Genomic DNA, 21,331 nt, shown 5'->3' with positions numbered 1-21,331 from the left:
AATCAGGGGCAGTACTCTCCACCCCTCTTTCCATTCACCGCACATCCCACGTCAACTCCGTAACCAGTCGCCGAACAAAGCCAGATGCTTTTATATCTCCTCAATAGATGCACACCACACGCAATAATTATATCATCATATTGGTAAGTTAATGTTTTTGCACATTGTATTCTCATTTTGTTCATGTCATAGTCTTTCAGTTAATTTCTATTTCCTTTCCTCCATACATACATACATACATACATACATTATCATTATAGACTGTTATGCATTTCAGCGTTCAGTCTGCAAGCCTCTGAGAATTTACTAAACGTCGCCACAATCCTTGATTTGCAACCAGAGTTGTGGCCTCATTTAGTTCTATACCTCTTATCTTTAAATCGTTAGAAACAGAGTCTAACCATCGTCGTCTTGGTCTCCCTCCACTTCTCTTACCCTCCATAACAGAGTCCATTATTCTCCTAGGTAATCTATCCTCCTCCATTCGCCTCACATGACCCCACCACCGAAGCCGGTTTATGCGTACAGCTTCATCCATCGAGTTCATTCCTAAATTAGCCTTTATCTCCTCATTCCGAGTACCCTCCTGCCATTGTTCCCACCTGTTTGTACCAACAATCTTTCTACCTAATTTCATGTCTGTTACTTCTAACTTATGAATAAGATATCCTGAGTCCACCCAGCTTTCGCTCCTGTAAACCAAAGTTGGTCTGAAAACAGACCGATGTAAAGATAGTTTCATCTGGGAGCTCACTTCCTTCTTACAGAATACTGCTGATCTCAACTGCGAGCTCACTGCATTAGCTTTACTACACCTTGATTCAATCTCACTTACTATATTACCATCGTGGGAGAACACACAACCTAAATACTTGAAATTATCGACCTGTTTTAGCTTTGTATCACCAATCTGACATTCAATTCTGTTGAATTTCTTACCTACTGACATCAATTTAGTCTTTGAGAGGCTAATTTTCATACCATACTCATTGCACCTATTTTCAAGTTCTAAGATATTAGACTGCAGGCTTTCGGCACAGTCTGCCATTAAGACCAAGTCGTCAGCGTAGGCCGAACTGCTTACTACATTTCCACCTAACTGAATCCCTCCCTGCCATTTTATACCTTTCAGCAGATGATCCATGTAAACTACGAACAGCAAAGGTGAAAGATTACAGCCTTGTCTAACTAGTGAAAGTACCCTGAACCAAGAACTCATTCTACCATCAATTCTCACTGAAGCCCAATTGTCAACATAAATGCCTTTGATTGATTTTAATAATCTACCTTTAATTCCATAGTCCCCCAGTATGGCAAACATCTTTTCCCTCGGTACCCTGTCATATGCTTTCTCTAGATCTACGAAACAAACACAACTTCATATTCCTCTCATAGCATTTTTCAATTACCTGGCACATACTGAAAATCTGATCCTGACAGCCTCTCTGTGGTCTGAAACCACACTGGTTTTCATCCAACTTCCTCTCAATGACTGATCGCACCCTCCCTTCCAAGATGCCAGTGAATACTTTGCCTGGTATACTAATCAATGAGATACCTCGATAGTTGTTGCAATCCTTCCTGTTCCCTTGCTTATAGATAGGTGCAATTACTGCTTTTGTCCAATCTGAAGGTACCTTACCAACACTCCACGCTAATTTTACTGCTCTATGAAGCCATTTCATCCCTGCCTTCCCACTATACTTCAGGTCTAATTTCATCTGCCTTATGACAATGGAGTTTATTTACCATCCTTTCCACTTCCTCAAGAATAATTTCACCAACATCATTTTCCTCCTCCCCATGAGCTTGGCTGTTTGCAACACCACCATGATGATTTCCTTTTACATTGAGAAGATGTTCAAAATATTCCCTCCACCTCTCCAGTGATTCCCTGGGATCTATTATGAGTTCACCTGAATTACTCAAAACACTGTTAATTTCCTTTTTCCCTCCCTTCCTAAGATTATTTATTACTGTCCAGAAAGGTTTCCCTGCTGCTTGACCTAGCCTTTCCAGGTTATTACCAAAATCTTCCCATGACTTCTTTTTGGATTCAACAAGTATTTCCTTCGCTCTGTTTCTTTCATCTACGTACAAATCCCTGTCTGCCTCGGCCCTTGTTTGGAGCCATTTCTGATAAGCCTTCTTTTTACGTTTACAGGCTGCTCTCACTTTATCATTCCACCAAGATGTTCTCCTTTTCCCATCTTTACACACAGTTGTTCCTAGGCATTCCCTTGCTGTTTCTACTACAGCATCCCTGTATGCCACCCATACTTTTTCTATATCCTGAACCTGCTTACTGTCTACTGTTCAAAACTTCTCACTAATCATATCCATGTACTTCTGTCTAATTTCCTAGTCCTGGAGATTTTCTACCCTTATTCGTTTGTAGACAGATTTCACTTTCTCTACCCTAGGCCTAGAGATACTTAGTTCACTACAGATCAGATAGTGGTCTGTATCATCAAAAAATACGTAAAAAACTCGTACATTCCTAACAGATTTCCTGAATTCGAAGTCTGTTAAGATATAGTCTATTATGGATCTGGTACCCCTAGCCTCCCATGTGTAGCGGTGAATAGCCTTATGCTTGAAGAATGTATTCGTAACAGCTAAACCCATACTAGCACAGAAGTCCAGCAAACGCTTCCCATTCCCATTAGCTTCCATATCTTCCCCACATTTACCAATCACCCTTTCGTATCCTTCAGTTCTATTCCCAACTCTCGCATTGAAATCGCCCATTAGCACTATTCTATCCTTGCTGTTGACTCTGACCACGATGTCACTCAATGCTTCATAAAACTTGTCAACTTCATCCTCATCTGCAGCCTCACATGGTGAATACACGGACACAATTCTTGTCCTAATTCCTCCCACTGACAAATCCACCCACATCATTCGCTCATTTACATGCCTAACAGAAACTATGTTGCGTGCAATGGTATTCCTGATAAAGAGCCCTACCCCAGACTCTGCCCTTCCCTTTCTAACACCCGTCAAGTACACTTTATAATCTCCTATGTCTTCCTCATTATCTCCCCTTACCCGAATATCACTTACTCCTAGCACATCCAGATGCATCCTCTTTGCTGAGTCAGCCAGTTCTACCTTCATTCATCCATAAGCCCCATTAATATTGATAGCTCCCCATCGAATTCCATTTCGTTCGCCAAGTTGTTTCCAAGAAGTCCCTCGCCTGTCAAATGGGAGTGGGACTCCATTACTCCCATAGGACCATTTTAACTTTATTTCAACCTGGCTGCATAACACACCCATTAACGGAGGGTATCGTCAGGACTACAAGTTTGAGTGCAATCTCATTTTATTCTTAATACCACTCCATTTGAACTTTACAAGATAGCATTGTAACATCAAGGATACTGTGAACTCGCACAACAATAAGATGCTGTGCTCAACATTTTAATTCAAACAGACATTATCATATTGTGTTTTATTGTACATGACAAGATAGAATTTAATTCCATGTCTTTATCCTAAAATTTTTTAAATGTTAGTTAGTCATAGTTTTAGATTTTTTAATGGGGGCTCCCCTCTTTTACTATGTCTTATTGTATACTGGAATTTTAATCCACTAGCTGAAGAAGAGAATATATGTATATTCTCGAAACAAGTACTAGATGTAATGTTGAGGTGAAAGGTAAATAAAAATCAATAAATAGTATTGACTAGGCGGATCATTCACCAATATATTTGTTGTGATTAAGTACATACGTATCCAATACCGGCCACTATGTTCAAGATTATTAACAGTGTAAAAGAGCCGACGGGAAGACATGGGGCCTAAGACCAACAGTGGTAATGTGGATTTATACAATGATCATTAGACCGCTTATGGCCTATGCTGCGATCATCTGGTGGCAGAAAGTAAGCCAGGGAAAAGTCAGTAGTAGATTGGATAGCCTACAGAGAATGGCATGCATAGCCATAACTAGGGCTATGAGAACTATGCCGACAGAAGCCTTGAATACTTTACTAGACCTCCCATCACTATACAGTTTCATAAAAGGACAGGCTAGAATGAGTTCATATAGATTGGCACAATCAGAGTGCTGGAATGCACAAAGACCCAATCTAGGACACTGTAAAATTAACAGAGTAATAACAGAGGAAGTTCTACATATGCCTTCTGATCATATGATACCAAAGTACAAATCTGAAATACTGTTTGAGACCCAGATAATAATAAAAAATAAAAAAAAAGACTGAGATATCAACAAATGGAATACTGAAAAAGGAGATATAGTGTGGTGGACTAATAGCTCAAGGAGTGGGCATGGCACAGGAGGAGGGATCAACAGGGGAAGACCTGAGAGATAGATCCAGATGAGCCTGGGCAAACACACTACAGTCTTTCAAGCGGAAGTGATAGCTATCACAATATGTCTTGAAGAAAATCTGAAAATGAATTATAGGAATAAGAACATTTTCATTTTTACGGACAGGCAAGTGGCCATTAAGGAACTAGAAGCATTGGCCATTAAGGCACTAGAAGCATTCCGGATAATATCCAGAATTGTCTGGCATTGCCATTCACTTCTCCTGAAGCTCTCAAAGTACAACACTGTCAAAATGATATGGGTACCAGGGCATGCAGGTATAGACGGAAATGAAAAGGCAGATGAACTGGTCAGGAAAGGGGCAGAAACACATTTTGTAGGCCCAGAACCTGTATGCGGAATTTCCTATGGATAAGCCCGACACTACATAGGAAAATAGGAACAAAAGAAACAAATGGAGAACTGGAAAAATACTCCTGGATGCAGGCTTGCAAAGGAACTGATAAAAGGAACAAACAAGAAGCATACTAAAGGACTGTTGAAACTCAGCAGAGAAAATATCAAATCAAATCAAAATCACTTTATTTGCAAATGAGGTGTTTAAATCGGTGGCAAATGGTACACTAAAATACATTATTGTCAAGCACTAAATATTAAATTAACAAGAGAACAAAATTTTCCTATAATACAATATTATATAATTTATGCTAACAATTTTTTCTATTAAACACACAGCTCATCCTTAATAAATTTACATTGTTTACAAAATTCTACTTATAATATCTCCTGTACTACTTACAAATATAGTCATCTGATATACAGTATGTGGAATTACTTCAAATGATACTGTACAACTGGTATAAGATTAAAATTTACATTGCATTTATTTACTTTTTCTTTTCTTTACCCATTCTAGAACCTAAGTAGCATAACGAATTGCTGCGTCTTAACCAGAACCCCTTTTACCACCACTTTTCAGAGTTCCTGAAGGGCCTTCACAGCTACCGTAGAGGTCCCACGGCCCTCAAAGTCCCCACTGTACTTCACCCCTACAGGCAGTCCCCTACTTTGGCTGTCCAAACTCCTTAGACCAGGGGATGGAATTAATTTATTCACACACATTCTTTATTTACATTAACCTTCACTGATCGAATGCCCTCTAACATTTCATTTATTTTCTCCGTTGCTGTTTATTCTCTTTTTGAATATCTGTACAGATTTTGGAAAAGGATCAAACACTACCCCTGGTAAACTGTTCCACTCCTTCACACCTTTCCCAATGAATGAAAATTTACCCCAATCGCTTCTGCTAAAATTCCTTCTAATTTTATATTTGTGGTCAGTCCTGCCGATATAATTATTTTCCAACTGAAGCCTCTCACGGATATCTCCCCATGCTGCTTCTCCTGTATAGGCTCTATATAATCCTATGCTTCTCCTGTATAGGCTCTATATAATCCTATAAGTCTAGTTTTCTCTCTTCTCTTACTTAAAGTTTCCCAAACTAGTTTCTTTAACATTTCTGATACACTACTCTTTCTCCTGAAATCCCCTGTTACAAATCTTGCTGCTTTTCTCTGCACACTATCTATTTCTTTTATTAGGTATTCTTGGTGAGGATCCCAAACACTGTTTGCATATTCCAATAATGGACGAACCATACTTGAGTAACTTTTCTCTTTTAATTCTTTGTTGCATCCTTTAAGTAGCCTCATTATGACATGTCCCCACTGTATGCTTTCCCAACAATGTCATCCACATGACCCTTCCAATGCAAATTACTTTCAAATCTTACACCTAAGTATTTGCACTTGCGATCTTTTGGGATAACTTCCCCATCCAAAGTATATTCAAATTCAGTTTTAAAACTCCTGTTTGTAAATGTTGTAACAGTTGATTTGCCTCCATTAAGCTTCATGTTATTCTCTTCAACCCATTGCTGGATACTCTCAAGGTCCCTTTGTAATTCTGAACAATCCTCAATGGTATTTATTTCCCTGTAAACAATTATGTCATCTGCATACAATCTTATTTTTGATGTTATATTGTTTCCTAAATCATTTACGCATATTAAGAAAAGTAACGGACCGATTATACTACCCTGTGCAATTCCCTTCCAAACTTTCTCTTCCTGCGATACGTTAATTCCTACTTTGACTTTCTGAACCCTTGAATTTAGAAATGTTTTTACCCAACGTGTAACCCTTACGTCCAACCCTATTCCCTCCAATTTCTTTAATAATATTCCATGTTCCACTCTATCAAAGGCTTTGGAAAGATCTATGGCTATGCAATCTAACTGGCCTCCTGAATCCAATTGATCTGATATGTCCTGCTGAAATCCCACCAGTTGTGCCTCACAAGAAAATTTCTTTCTAAATCCATACTGGCTCCTCATGAAGCAATTTTTATCATCACATATCCCTCTGATGTACTTTGATATTAAACTTTCCAGTATTTTACAAACTATACTGGTCAGGCTGATTGGTCTGTAGTTCTCTGGTTTCCTTTTATCACCCTTTCCTTTATAAATTGTTATTATTATAGATTCCTTCCATTCCTTTGGTATTACACTATTATTTATGACATAGTCAAAAAGAAATCTTAAATAAGGCACTATGTAGCACCCCATTGTCTTTATCACCTCCCCAGTAATTTGATCACTTCCTGCTACTTTTCCTTGCTGAAGCAGTTGGATTTCTCTGAAAATATCTTCATTTGTGAACGAGAAGCTTCTTGTTTCCCTCTGTGTCTGTCCCTCTATAACTTCTGTTTCGGTGGCCAACTCCTGACAATCATCTACTGAATCTCTAAATTCCCTACTAAAGAGGTTTGCTTTCTCAGTATCTGTTAAATAGTGTTCACCCCCTTCTCCCATCATTGCAGGAATTTGGATTCCTTTTCCTTTTTGATTCCTGATATATGAATACAGCTTTTTCCATTTCCCTTTGTTGTCATTACGCTCTTGAAGAATGCCATTCATATAATTCTCTTTTGCTTCCTTTTTTACTCTATTCAGTTCCCTCATTAGCTGTTTTCTAGTTTCTCTACTCTCCCTACCTTCTCTGATTTTCCTGTTTACTATTCTACATTTTCTTTTTAATTTTCTTATTTCCCTTGTATAATAAACAGGGTCTGAGGTCATTTTACCCTTCTTAACAGGTACAAATCTCTTCTCTCCTTCCCAAACGATTCCTTTGAATTTAGCCCAAAGTGTATCCACATTACTCCCTGCACTTATCCAACAACTGAATTGTGATTTAAGGTAAGTCCCAAATTCATCAACTTCAGGTTTTCTGTACAATTTCTTGTCTTGTGTGACCCTCTTATTAAGCCTTTTTGGTACTAGTCCTACATCCATTATTACAGCCTTATGGTCACCTATTCCTTCAATTACCTCAGTTTTATCAACAATATAAATGGGTAGCGGGACTATTGACAGGACACTGCCTTTTGAAAAAACACCTACATAGAGCTGGAGTAATAAGAGACAATATATGTAGGAAATGCAATGAAGCAGAGGAATCAGCTGAACACATACTTTTCGAATGTGAGGCGCTGGGTAGAATCAGACTCTCCACTCTAGGACTACATGGTGAAGAGAGAGAGAAAATCCAAGAATACCCAATAAGAACACCCTGCAGTTTTGTGAAGGGAGCAGGTATATCTACGTGGGAATGAAGGAAAAACATGGTAGCAAAAGATCTTAAGAAGTCGACACTACTTAGAAACTAATATTTAGAGGCCCCATGAAGAAAAGAAGAAGTAAGAGAAGATTCCCAGGTATTCTTTTCACCCCTCCTCTTTTTTTTTCATTCATGTACTTTCATCGTTCGTCAATCAGGTCTAGTATCTCGAGTTCTTGACTGTTTCTTAGTTGATCTTTCCTTTCTTCCTAACTTTCCTTCGCTATTTGTTTTACGTAGCACCGACACAGATAGGTCTTATGGCGACAAAGGGATAGGAAAGGCCTAGGAGTGAGAAGGAAGCGGCCGTGGCCTTAATTAAGGTACAGCCCCAAGCATTTGCCTGGTGTGAAAATGGGGAAACCATGGAAATAAAATTTCTTCACCAGCCCTACTGAGCTTATTCTTCTTGACTGTCCATTCTTCTTCTACTGTGTTTTCATCTTTTCATTTAGTCCTTTTGTTACATGTTCCTTGAAACAATATCTCACACTCTTTTCTTTCCAGTTGTCTATAGAGCATCCAGCGTTAAGAAAAGACTACAGGCTTTATGGGCTTTTACTTCTATTGGTGTTACCCACTTTAGTTCTACATGTATATAAAAATTATAATGAATTCCTATCAAAATGTATAATGTTTCTTATGAAACAAGCATTGGTTGTGCCATACAATACTGAAGAAGACGTAAAATCATTTTGATATCTTTGAGTTTATCCTTTTAAATATCGTACATGCGGTTCAGTACACGGAACAGCCGGCCATGCTTGTCGCATTGCGTGCCACATTTCAGCGTGTAGTGCGGAAGTGTGTACAGTAGGCAACACGTGTAATAACTCAGCTTAACCACTGCGAATCATCATTGGTGAGGTAAGTGCGGCATGTTTCCCTTTTTGTGTGTGTCACTCATTACAGTGATTTCTTATGTAAGGGAGATATTCGGCAGAGTGAAGTGATCGTCTTCCTGGGGCGCATAGTGTTTTGTTATAAGTACAGTATATTGTGTTTCATTTTTCGTGTATTGCATTGCTTTTGGTTGTGAGTATCGGGAATGGTTTTTTCTGTTTAGTATTTTATATAATCAATCAGCGAGTAATACATTTAAATTATAGCTGAACATGTGAAAAGGAGAAGTAGTGAAGTTGTCAGGAGAAAGGAACGGCAAATGGTGCTTAATTCATTTTCATATTTGAAAACAAAGCATCCAGGATGAACCGTAAACTGGGTAGTAGATAAAGCCGCAAAGTGTTTAGGAATTTCGAGGTCTTCCGTTTTCAAAATAAGGAAGGAAGCCAGCGAAGGGCCACTCCAGAGTCCCAGCAAGAAGCGGGAAAGGAAAAAGTTAATTTTCAATAATTCCAGACTCATTAAATACGATGATTTTGTCAGAAGTGGAATACGGCGCACTGTCCATGAATTCTATTTTAGAGATGAACCGCCAACTCTGAACACTATCCTCACTTCCGTAAACAGCAACACCGAACTACCTGATTTTAAGAAATCATACGAATAGGTCATTCAGCATTCTGTATTTTATGTTGCAGAAGAATATTTAAGTTATCGTATTTTGTGATAAATATGAAGCCCTTGCATCTGTTGTCACTTACGAGTAAATTTATCTGAAATGAGCTGAAGGATACATTACCGAGATAGAGATATCTCGCCGTCAGCTTCCTGTGTTGTAACCACACAGTATTTGCCTTAATAATGAAATGTTTCTGGGGGATAACACACTCAGCACTGCGCTCCCTTAAAGCAACAACAATCATGAAACTTTCTCAGATATAAGAAACAAGAAAATCATTTCTGTGTCTGGACATGCATGCTACTATTATTATTATTATTATTATTTAGTTTGCATTCCTGCATGTTCAAACTCTTACTCTATTTCGAATGATACAGTCAGTGGGCTATTATCCTTAGAAACGTTATGGCAAATCGAAATTTCGTGACTGTAATTTCATTAATGACTGGAGATAATCTGGCATTTATATTATTATTAGTCTTGCAACAGCTGTACCAAGCGATGTATAATTTTATGTCATCACTGTATTTCACAAGCAGTGTCCGAGCCGCAGTGAGTGAGCGAGTATGGCAACAGTGGAAGGCAGCAGGCCCGTAAGGCCTGTAGTCTTTTCTTAACTCTGAATGCTCTATAGATCCCATCTCCTTGCATTCCTTTGTTTCTTCAATTTCTTCAATTTCAGATGACAACAGGTTGTGGTCAGAAACCACATTTGCTCCTGGGAAAGTCTTGCAATCCAACACCTGGTTTTTGAATCTCTGCCTAATCATGCAAGTTACAGAAAACTTGATTCAAAGATGTGAGATTGTTTATATTGTTTTACCATTCATCTAATGAATTAGTACAGACCATATCCATATTCCTCAGTTTCCTCTTCCTCCTGTTTGATACCTTCCAGTGTCTCCAGGTCTTGTCCATGAATACAGTGGTCGTTTGTGGTGTTTGAAGCAAATGTTCACAAGGACTAAATTATGATTGGTGCAGAATTCAACCGACCGGCTTCCTCCTTGATTACTCTGTCCCAATCCAAATTCTCCTACTATGCAACCTTCTCTTTCTTGGCCTACCACTGCATGCCAGTCTTCCATCACAATTAGATTTTAGTCACCTTTTACAACACTGTATTAAATCCTCTATCTCTTCGTATTGTAACCGTTCATGACATCGTCATATGTATATGGAGACATCCTGTATAGAGAATATGCCATTTTCTGCGCAGTTCTACGTTAAATAGCCGCCGAACGAGGATATTCTTGACGGTTCCGGGACTCGAGCTGTTCGCCGTAGAGTCACGCGCCCCTCCTCTCGTTGTGCGCAATTGGGAAAAGAGGGGGTACAAGGGCTTGTAAGTGGAGATCGCTCTTTCTCCGAGCGAAAGAGCTGGAACAGGAAAAATGTCACATGACTGAGAAATGAGGTCACAAAACAGCCTGAAAGACATCGTCTCAACATATGAGACAATATCATCCCATGTATTCCCCTAAATTTCTAGTGGTACCAATGCGTAGCATTCAACTGTTTTGATGATATTAACATTAATAACTTGGAAATACTTGATGGATAATTTCGAGTTACGACTTCAATGAATGAGGAGATTTTATGCAGATTTATCATGCTGAGAACCATTCTACATAATAAGAATAATAGGAAGTAAGCAGATAGTTGATGGCATGAAGAGAGTGAAACCAGATGCCCGACTCTGACAAGAGCAGGGCAACTTAAAAAATCCCCAGAGTCAGGCTCCACCTACTGAGAATTGATACTGACACTTTGACAATTACAGACGAACCCGCGAAGAACTCGGAACGAAAATTGATCAGTGGAAAGAAGGATGTACAGGCTTTAATTTTATATCAAATTCAACTTATAAATATACCTTCCAACGGACCACTGTTGGACAAGGGGGCGTGGTCTGGCTCCCCCTCCAAAAAATAAGGCTTCTCACTATAAAGGCGAGTGGCAAGAAGGCAGTATACGCAGTATATCCAGTGCATTTGGTCTAATCAGCAGACCCATTCTTTAGTAAACATTCAGTTTCAATATTCAATGTTTCACATTGTGGAGGTTCTTATTGAACAGTATTGTGTAGTGGTAAAGGACAACACATAGTGAGTGACAGTGTGCCGAGTACCAAATATTCGTTACATCTTTAATTCAGTTCGCTATGACCCATATGTGATAAAAAAATTTACTTGGAGCGGCACGGGGTTGTAAAAAAAAGAAGAAAAAAAGAGAGATAGTCGACTGAAATGAATTATTACGTGTGCAGTTATGAAATTGATCTGAGTGAATGTGGTGGATTATGCCAAATTATACGAATTATATAAATGAGGTTAAATGAAGGAAGTAATTAAATACAAGGATAGATCAGTAGCAGTGTTACAGTAAGGCTTGAACCTACAATAACAGTGAGCGGTTTATTAGCTATCATTTTAGTAGATCGGCGAGGTAAAAAGGGAGGGGGGGTGTTTATTCTGGTGAAGGAAACTTATTGTTCACATGAATGGTTTACCGATGAAAGGGATGAAATATTAGGGATAAAATTAGTTTGTGATAATATGAAGGAGGTGGGAATTATAGGAACATACAGGCCTGGAAGAGAGGAAAGAGACATGGAAATATTTGAGAAAATAATAGATTATACTCATGAAAACAATAATAATGATATGGTAACAATTGGGGGAGATCTAAATTTGCCTGAAGTTGAATGGAATGGAGCTGCAAGTGAAGCCCATGAACAGAAACTGGCAAATAAGTTAATTTGGGAGGGAGGATTTACACAAGTAGTACAAGAACCGACTCGTCTCAATAACTTACCAGATGTATTCTCGGTTAAACCAAGGGAAACTGTTGATAAAAATGAGGTAACTGAAGGAATAGGAGATCATAAGGCTGTAATAATGGATGTAGGACTCGTACCAAAAAGGCTTAAGAAGAGGGTTACACAAGACAAGAAATTGTACAGAAAAACTGAAGTTGAAGAATTTGGGACTTACCTTAAATCACAATTCAGTTGTTGGACAAGTGAAGGGAGTAATGTGGATACACTTTGGGCTAAATTTAAATGTATCATTCGGGAAGGAGAGAAGAGATCTGTACCTGTTAAGAAGGGTAATATGACCTCAGACCCTGTTTATTATACAAGGAAAAAAAAAAATTAAAAAAAAAAATGTAGAATAGTAAACAGGAAAATCAAAGAGGGTAGGGAGAGTAGAGAAACTAGAAAACAGCTAATGAAGAAACTGAATAGAGTAAAAAAGGAAGCAAAAGAGAATTATATGAATGGCATTCTTCAAGAGCGTAATGACCACAAAGGGAAATGGAAAAAGCTGTATTCATATATCAGGAATCAAAAAGGAAAAGGAATCCAAATTCCTACGAGGGTGGGAGAAGGGGGTGAACACTATTGAACAGATACTGAGAAAGCAAACCTATTTAGTAGGGAATTCAGAGATTCAGTAGATGATTGTCAGGAGCTGGAAACCGAAACAGAAGATAGAGAGGGAGAGACACAGAGGGAAACAAGAGGCTTCTCATTCACAAATGAAGATATTTTCAGAGAAATCCAACTGCTTCAGCAAGGAAAAGCAGCAGGAAGTGATCAAATTACTGAGGAGGTATTAAAGACAATGGGGTGGTACATAGTGCCTTATTTAAAATCTCTCTTTGACTATGTCATAAATAATAGTGTAATACCAAAGGAATGGAAGGAATCTATAATAATACCAACTTATAAAGGAAAGGGTGATAAAAGGAAACCAGAGAACTACACACCAATCAGCCTGACCAGTATAGTTTGTAAAATACTGGTGAGTTTAATATCAAAGTACATCAGAGGGATATGTGATTATAAAAATTGGTTCATGAGGAGCAAGTATGGATTTAGAAAGAAATTTTCTTGTGAGGCACAACTGGCGGGATTTCAGCAGGACATATCAGATCAGTTGGATTCAGGAGGTCAGTTAGATTGCGTAGTCATAGATCTTTCCAAAGCCTTTGATAGAATGGAACATGGAATATTATTAAAGAAATTGGAGGGAATAGGGTTGGACGTAAGGGTTACACGTTGGATAAAAACATTTCTAAATTCAAGGGTTCAGAAAGTCAAAGTAGGAAATAACGTATCGCAGGAAGAGAAAGTTTGGAAGGGAATTGCACAGGGTAGTATAATCGGTCCGTTACTTTTCTTAATATACGCAAATTATTTAGGAAACAATATAACATCAGAAATAAGATTGTATGCAGATGACATAATTGTTTATAGGGAAATAAATAACACTGAGGATAGTTCAGAATTATAATGTGACCTTGAAAGTATCCAACAATGGGTTGAAGAAAATAATATGAAGGTTAATGGAGGCAAATCAACTGTTACAACGTTTACAAACAGGAGCTTTAAAACTGAATTTGAATATACTTTGGATGAGGTAGTTATCCCAAAAGATGGCAAGTGCAAATACTTAGGTGTGAGATTTGAAAGTAATTTGCACTGGAAGGGTCATGTTGATGACATTGTTGGGAAAGCATACAGATCGTTACATGTCATAATGAGGCTATTTAAAGGATGCAATAAAGAACTCAAAGAAAAAAGTTACTTAAGTATGGTTCGTCCATTATTGAAACATGCAAACAGTGTTTGGGATCCTCACCAAGAATACCTAATTAAAAAAAATAGATAGCGTGCAGAGGAAAGCAGAAAGATTTGTAACAGGGGATTTCAGGAGAAAGAGTAAGTAGTGCATCAGAAATGTGAAAGGAACTTGGGAGGGAAACTTTAAGTAAGAGAAGGGAGAAAACTAGACTTATAGGATTATATAGAGCCTATACAAGAGAAGCAGCATGGGGAGATATCCGTGAGAGGCTTCAGTTGGAAAATAATTATATCGGCAGGACTGACCACAAATACAAAATTAGAAGGAATTTTAGCAGAAGCAATTGGGGTAAATTTTCATTCATTGGGAAGGGTGAAGTGTTAGAGGGCATTTGACCAGTGCAGGTTATTGTAAATTTAAAAAAATGTGTGTGAATAAATTAATACCATCCCCTGGTCTAAGGAGTTTGGACAGCCAAAGTAGGGGACTGCCTGTAGGGGTGAAGTACAGTGGGGACTTCGAGGGCCCTGGGACCGCTATGGTAGCTGTGAAGGCCCTTCAGGAACTCTGAAAAGTGGTGGCAAAAGGGGCTCCGGTTAAGACGCAGCAAGTCGTTATGCTACTTAGGTTCCAAAATGGGTAAAAAATAAATAAATAAATAAATAAGTAAATAAATGCAATGTAAATTTTAATCTTATACCAGTTGTATAGTATTATTTGAAGTAATTCCACATACTGTATGGGAGTTGACTATGTAAGTACAGGAGATAGAAGTAGAATTTTGTAAACAACGTAAATTTATTAAGGATGAGCTGTGTGTTTAATAGAAAAAAATTGTTAGCGTAAATTGTATAATATTGTATTCTAGGAAAATTTCTTCTTCTATTGGTAATTTAAAATTTAGTGCTTGACAATGTGTTTCAGTGTACCATTTGCCATCGAGGTAGACACCTCATTTGCAAATAAAGAGATTTAGATTATTATTATTATTATTATTATTATTATTATTATTATTATTATTATTATTATTATTATTATTATATTTCAAGTACGCTAATGATCTTATACCTATACTGTGTTAGGGTCCTTCTTGCTTTACTTACGGTCAGTGCATAGTTCAAACTGAGCAAACACATAGGCCTCCAGATGTACAGCCAAGCGAACGTTTTCTGTCACATAAATCTGGCATGTACCTTAGTTGAGTTATGTTTCATTTCACTTTATCACCTTGATTGCTTCTTTTCACATAATTCAGCCACTTTCTTAAAACTAAAAATAAATTTTCAGTGACTTTAGGGAGACGATTAGTCAGAAAAACTCATGACATATGTAAGCTACAACAGAGCAGCACATACAATATAGTACAAGAAAATATATGAATTCCTTTCAATTCAGCGCAAACAGTGTAAACATTTTACGTAGAAACACCGGTCAGCTGCGCAGTTTATTCACCACTTCTTCCACAGCAGATTTTCATCTCATAGGCTACTGTAAACATTCAGAACAATTTGATTAGACTTTATACTTAGCTCCCCCTGCTGCCACTTTCATTAGCTTTAAAGTATTTCAGTGGTGACTCAAGCATCACAGCATCAACCACGTGCTCCTCAGAGCTGGCAGCCATTCTGAATACCGAGCATGCTGTTACAGCCAGTATTGCCAACAGTTTTCTTGGATCCATCTTCATGTCGTAAACATTATTATTTTTTTGCTAGTTGCTTTACGTCGCACCGACACAGATAGGCCTTATGGCGACGATGGGACAGGAAATGGCTAGGAGTGGGAAGGAAGCGGCCGTGGCCTTAATTAAGGTACAGCCCCAGCATTTGCCTGGTGTGAAAATGGGAAACCACGGAAAACCATTTTCAGAGCTGCCGATTGTGGGGTTCGAACCTACTATCTCCCGAATACTGGATACTGGCCGCAATTAAGAGACTGCAGCTATCGAGCTCGGTCGTAAAAATTATGCGAACAAAACAGCAATGAAATAAACTCGAATAAAGCTTAGTAAGTACACAAGGCAATAAGATATCAAGCTCATGTGAAATAATTATATATTTTACTACAAATACAGTTGAGAACAATGACTATTCACAGCCATCTGCGTATGAAAGATAAGAGTTGGTAACGAACCCGAATAACATACAACTTGTGAAATATTTTACATATTTTACAGGGCAAAAATTTGTAATTGGCCCACTCTGTTCACCAGAATATCTAACCAAACTCAGGGAAGCTCCTGGCTTCAGAAACAAGCAACAAACTTACGAATTATTTACCACTGTGGGAGCCTCTTCACGGACCAGAACTCTGGCTAACATCAAAGGGACCGGTTAGGTCTTGAGGTGACTCTTAGTATAGAAGTAGTGTTGATATAACAATGGCAAATGACGGCTCGTGATAGCGGAGGGTGCTATAGCTTCAAAACTGATCTTGTATGGTACAAGATCTGAGCTCGAATATCCAGACAGGTTTACCTTGCTGCTAACACCACAGTATGCTAAAGAATCATGTCTCTCTTAAGCCCAGACAGTTGAAACTATTCCCTATGAGTAGAGTATGTACCTATTACTCAGTGAAACGAATGCAGAATTATGTTTCAGGTGGTATTCACAATGAGTTTGTCCGTAGTCTGTGCTTACAGGGTGATGATTATTATGTATATTTATTACAACTTCCTTAGAAGAATATCTGAGACTACAGAAAAGTCAAGTCTTCGTAAAGGATGCCTGTATGTATGTTCAGTCCGTCAGCGCTAACGCTGGTGGGATCCTAACAGCTCTACTATCAGCTGACATAGATGACCTAGCATACCTGCCAACTTTATAAAACCAAAAAGTCAGGAGATTTTGATATAAAAATCAGGGAAAATCAGGAGATACAATTGGTCAAAACTGCTTATTCTACATGTCTTGCACAATACAGTACCACGATATATTTATAACACTGATTGTCTCAAAGCCCGACTGCTGCTATACGAGGCTACAAGGCTAAAAATTTCACATCTCTATTCCCTCACAGGAAGAATGTGAATGAGATGATCGGTCTCTGATAAGCCTACCGAAAATAGTATGAACTCATGCTCTTACATGCCATTACTTAGCAAATACATAGAGTAATATATTGCATCAAGTGCCTGCGCGAATATGCGAAGCGCAATCCTATTTGGATCAAATAACTAGCTGATGTACCCGTGCTTCCCTACGGAATACTCAGAAAGACTGTCCATATAGTTTTCCCAACTGAAGTCAACATAGGTCATTACAATGACACCAGTATGAATGTATCGAATAAAAGCAATGCTGTCATATGAAATATTAGACAAAATGAAAAGCAGCTCATTTTCTCACTTTTAGCGAAAAGTACTATGGTGTCAATCTAACAGTTCAAAGTTTCAGAGCTAGAATGACCAGGCTGCAGACAGCCGCGAACACTCCTGTGTAATTATTCCATTTAAGTGTGCTCGCTGCCCATTCCAATCACTGCCTCAGAATAGGGATCGAATAGCTGGAATACTATGATGATCCAGTGTGTTACGTACCATTAGTATCAGAAAATGTATGAAACAGAGGAATGGCATGCTAAAGAAGAGAGAGATCTAACTCCCCACACTCCCCAGCTACTTCCCGCCAATATTCAGGCAGGCTGCTATACTCGATACGCAGCAGTAAACCCATCTATCGGAGATAAATGGCAGCAGAATACACAAAGCACATCACAACAAACAATGTTCAATGTAATGTTCATGGTTTTTTTCTTGCTTTACGTCGCACCGACACAGACAGGTCTTATGGCGGCATAATGTTATTGTTGATCAATTTTATGAGCTTTCTATATTGGAGGCATTCACATTTAGTTTTCTTCCGAATCTGTGTTATTAGAGCATCTAATGTAAAGTGAATCGTCCTTTCTTTCATGACTCCCTTGTGTTATTATTCAAGCAATCGTTCCTTCATGACTTTTTTCTCATTCTTATTAACATCTTCAAAATTTAATCACCATCACCACCAATATTATTACAGTTGCTACAGTAAAACCGAATAAGAAATAATCAGAAATTGTATTCTCTACTTGTTATGTAGTACTTTTCAATATACCGAGCTCGATAGCTGCAGTCGCTTAAGTGCGGCCAGTGTCCAGTATTCGGGAGATAGTAGGTTCGAACCCCACTGTCGGCAGCCCTGAAAATGGTTTTCCGTGGTTTCCCATTTTCACACCAGGCAAATGCTGGGGCTGTACCTTAATTATGGCCACGGCCGCTTCCTTCCTACTCCTAGCCCTTCCCTGTCCCATAGTCGCCGTAAGACCCATCTGTGTCGGTGCGACGTAAAACAACTAGAAAAAAAAAAAACTTTTCAATGTGACCAGTAAGATAGGTAATTGAAAATTAAATTTGTGGCACCTGCCATTTTGAACAGAGTGAATAAAATTAATTATAGCGTAGACTGTAGTTCCTTACTCCCCGACTTGACATAAAATTCTGTTCACCCATTTTCTCGTACCTTGGCGCTGATATGGACTTAGCAAAAAAATCCAAATTCATGAATATCTCTTGTTATCATAGCCGATATGGTAAAATGTATAAGACATAAATGATAGGAAATTTAATAATATATAACGTTAGTATTAGTAGTAGTAGTATTTATCGATAGAGCCAATAACAACATATATATTTGAGAATAAAATTTTAGGCCTTCCCCTAAATTACCATTTCACTCAAGAGTGAATAAAATTATTTATGGCTTAGACGGTAGCAACATATTCCCCGATGTTATATACCGATTTTCATTAAATTCTCTTCAGCTGTTTTCTTGTGATGAGCATACGTACGCACATACATACATACATACAGACAGAAATTATGGAAAATGAAAACGTGCATTTCCCCTTGCTACTATGGTCACGACTGGTACAGAAATATTCTTTTTAAATTCTGAGCAATGTACAGACAAAATTCTTATCTTATTTATATTGAGATAAATTAAAATTAGTCAGAATTGTCTCTAAATGGCTCCTGAAATCTCTAAAAAAGTCATGAGTCATTATCATTGAAATTCTGTCTCTAAAATCGACTAAGGAGAATGGAATCGACTAGACTGATGTGAACGAACACAGCACGCGAGAACAAGAGATTGACAATCGATATATGCGTTGCGATATACAGGTTTCAATAAACATCGCACATTTCTCGCATTAATAAACGTCGACATTTCATTTGAAAGCGGCCAATGAGCGAAGGACTTCCGGCCACTGGCATGAAAAAGCTGAAATGGCAGGATTTGAAAACAAATGTTTGAAGTTCACCAATAAATAAGCTAAAATCGGGAGAAATAATAGAATAATCGGGAGGCGGGAAGAACTGTCGAAAATCGTGAAATCGGGAAAGTTGGCAGGAATGGCCTAGGCATCACTGAAGAGGCATACTAGGGAAATGAGGAGTGAGGTAGTTTCCCGCTGTTTTCCTCACAGAGCCAGAGTTGCTATTACATATCAGTCTGCCAAGCCCACTGAAATGCATACACCAACCGACCCTATGAGCAACATTTTCACACCATTCATAGCAGGGACTGGCTGCATAAGGATGGGCATTACTAGCATCGCTCATACCTCAGTCAGTTTCATATTGTCAAAGCCATGGATAAGACAGAGACAGATATATGAAAGTAACAAAATTGTTCTAGCCTATACCAGACGACATAGTGCACTGTAAACACTAGGTCCTGCCAGCAAAGGCATAAAGGATGCCTAGGAGAGTACAAAATGAAAATTATTAAAGGAATAACCCAATAAACTTTCCAACCTTCACAGCAACTACCTGCTGCTTGAATGTCTAGCTCCTACAACTCTGTATTCACGAGAAGAGTGAAAGTTCTCACTTTGTGAAGTAGTTGAATGTGTTACAGCATTATGGTCCAGTTTTATGACTTTACTGAACGCTGTAATGGTAGTAATTACATGGCGTAAGCTGTCAGGTCTGCTGTACACCATTTGCCTGCCATAGATCATAAATTCTGTGAAAAAAGAGTTTCTATCAATTTCGATGTGATGAGACTATACAAAATGGCAGTGAATTGACACATCTCTAAATGGTCCTAACCTATCATGTTTTCTATGATACTGTGACCGCGCGCGCGCGCACACACACACACACACACTCTCTCCTCTCTCTCTCTCTCTCTCTCTTGAACAAATGAGGTGCGCAATTCTCTACCAACAGCTAAAGGAGTGGCTATGGTTTGTACAGTAGTGTAACATTTCGTTAAAAAAAAACTGCAGTATTGGACTCCGCCCTACATAAAATGGTACAGTGTTTTTGAGATGGGCATCACTTACTGCCGCTTGTACCATTTTTGCATTGTGTGGGGAAGTCTATATTGGACTAACTGCACATACAATTGCCGTAAGATGTTGCGCAGTGTCCCCAGAGAGAAAGTTTACAGCCCCAGCATTTGTCTGGTGTGAAAATGGGAAACCATGGAAAACCATCTTCAGTGGGGGTCGAACCCACCATCTCCCGGATGCAAGCTCACAGCTGTGTGCTCTTAACCGCATGGCCAACTCGCCCGGTGGACAAAATTGTAAAGGAAACAAAGGAAGCCTATGGATATAAAGAGATGAAGATACTGCTATTTACAGATGATGATGTGATCAGGGGAAAGAACAGCAAACAAGTGCAACAGCAACTACATGTACTGAATGAAAAAACGGAGAAGTGAAATGAAATGAAAATCAGTACAGAGAAAAGCAGGACTATGATGATGTCGAGAGGGGAAAGGCAAGGAAATGGCACTATGAAAATTGGAAGTCAGAGTCTGGAAATTGTGGACAGTTTTAAATACCTACAAATGCTAGGTTGGACATGGAGATTAAGAGGAGGGTACAGCATGGTAATGTATTCTACCAAAGTGTAAGAAAACTTGTTTGGAGCAAAGAAGTACCAAGGAAAAGTAAAGAGATAATGTACAAAATGTACTATGTACCCATACTTATTAATGCAGCTGAGACTTGGACTTCGACTAGCAAACATGAGAGTAGTATCCAAGCCAGTGAGATGAAATTCATAAGTATGATAGGAAAGACAAGGAAAGAGAGTGAGAAATGAAGATGTTAGGAAGGAAGTTAGGATAGGAAAGCTAAATGAGAGAGTTGAAAAAAATGAACTAAGGTGGCTGGGCATGTAAAGAGAATGGAGGAGAATAGAATTCCAAGACAGATGCTGGAGGC

At 38.6% G+C, this 21,331-nt stretch overlaps 1 protein-coding gene across 4 annotated transcripts in view; it reads right to left on the bottom strand.

The window, feature by feature from the left end:
• Nucleotides 1–21,331, bottom strand: part of Magi (membrane associated guanylate kinase, WW and PDZ domain containing protein magi) — a 670,891-nt gene that overhangs the window by 210,204 nt on the left and 439,356 nt on the right. The gene's annotated exons all lie outside the window — the stretch shown is intronic.

Source organism: Anabrus simplex, chromosome 2 (genome assembly GCF_040414725.1).
Source record: "Anabrus simplex isolate iqAnaSimp1 chromosome 2, ASM4041472v1, whole genome shotgun sequence".
Classification (NCBI taxonomy): Eukaryota; Metazoa; Arthropoda; class Insecta; order Orthoptera; family Tettigoniidae; genus Anabrus; species Anabrus simplex.
The sequence above is the reverse complement of the archived record's forward strand: the minus strand, read 5'-3'. Positions and strand labels throughout refer to the sequence as shown.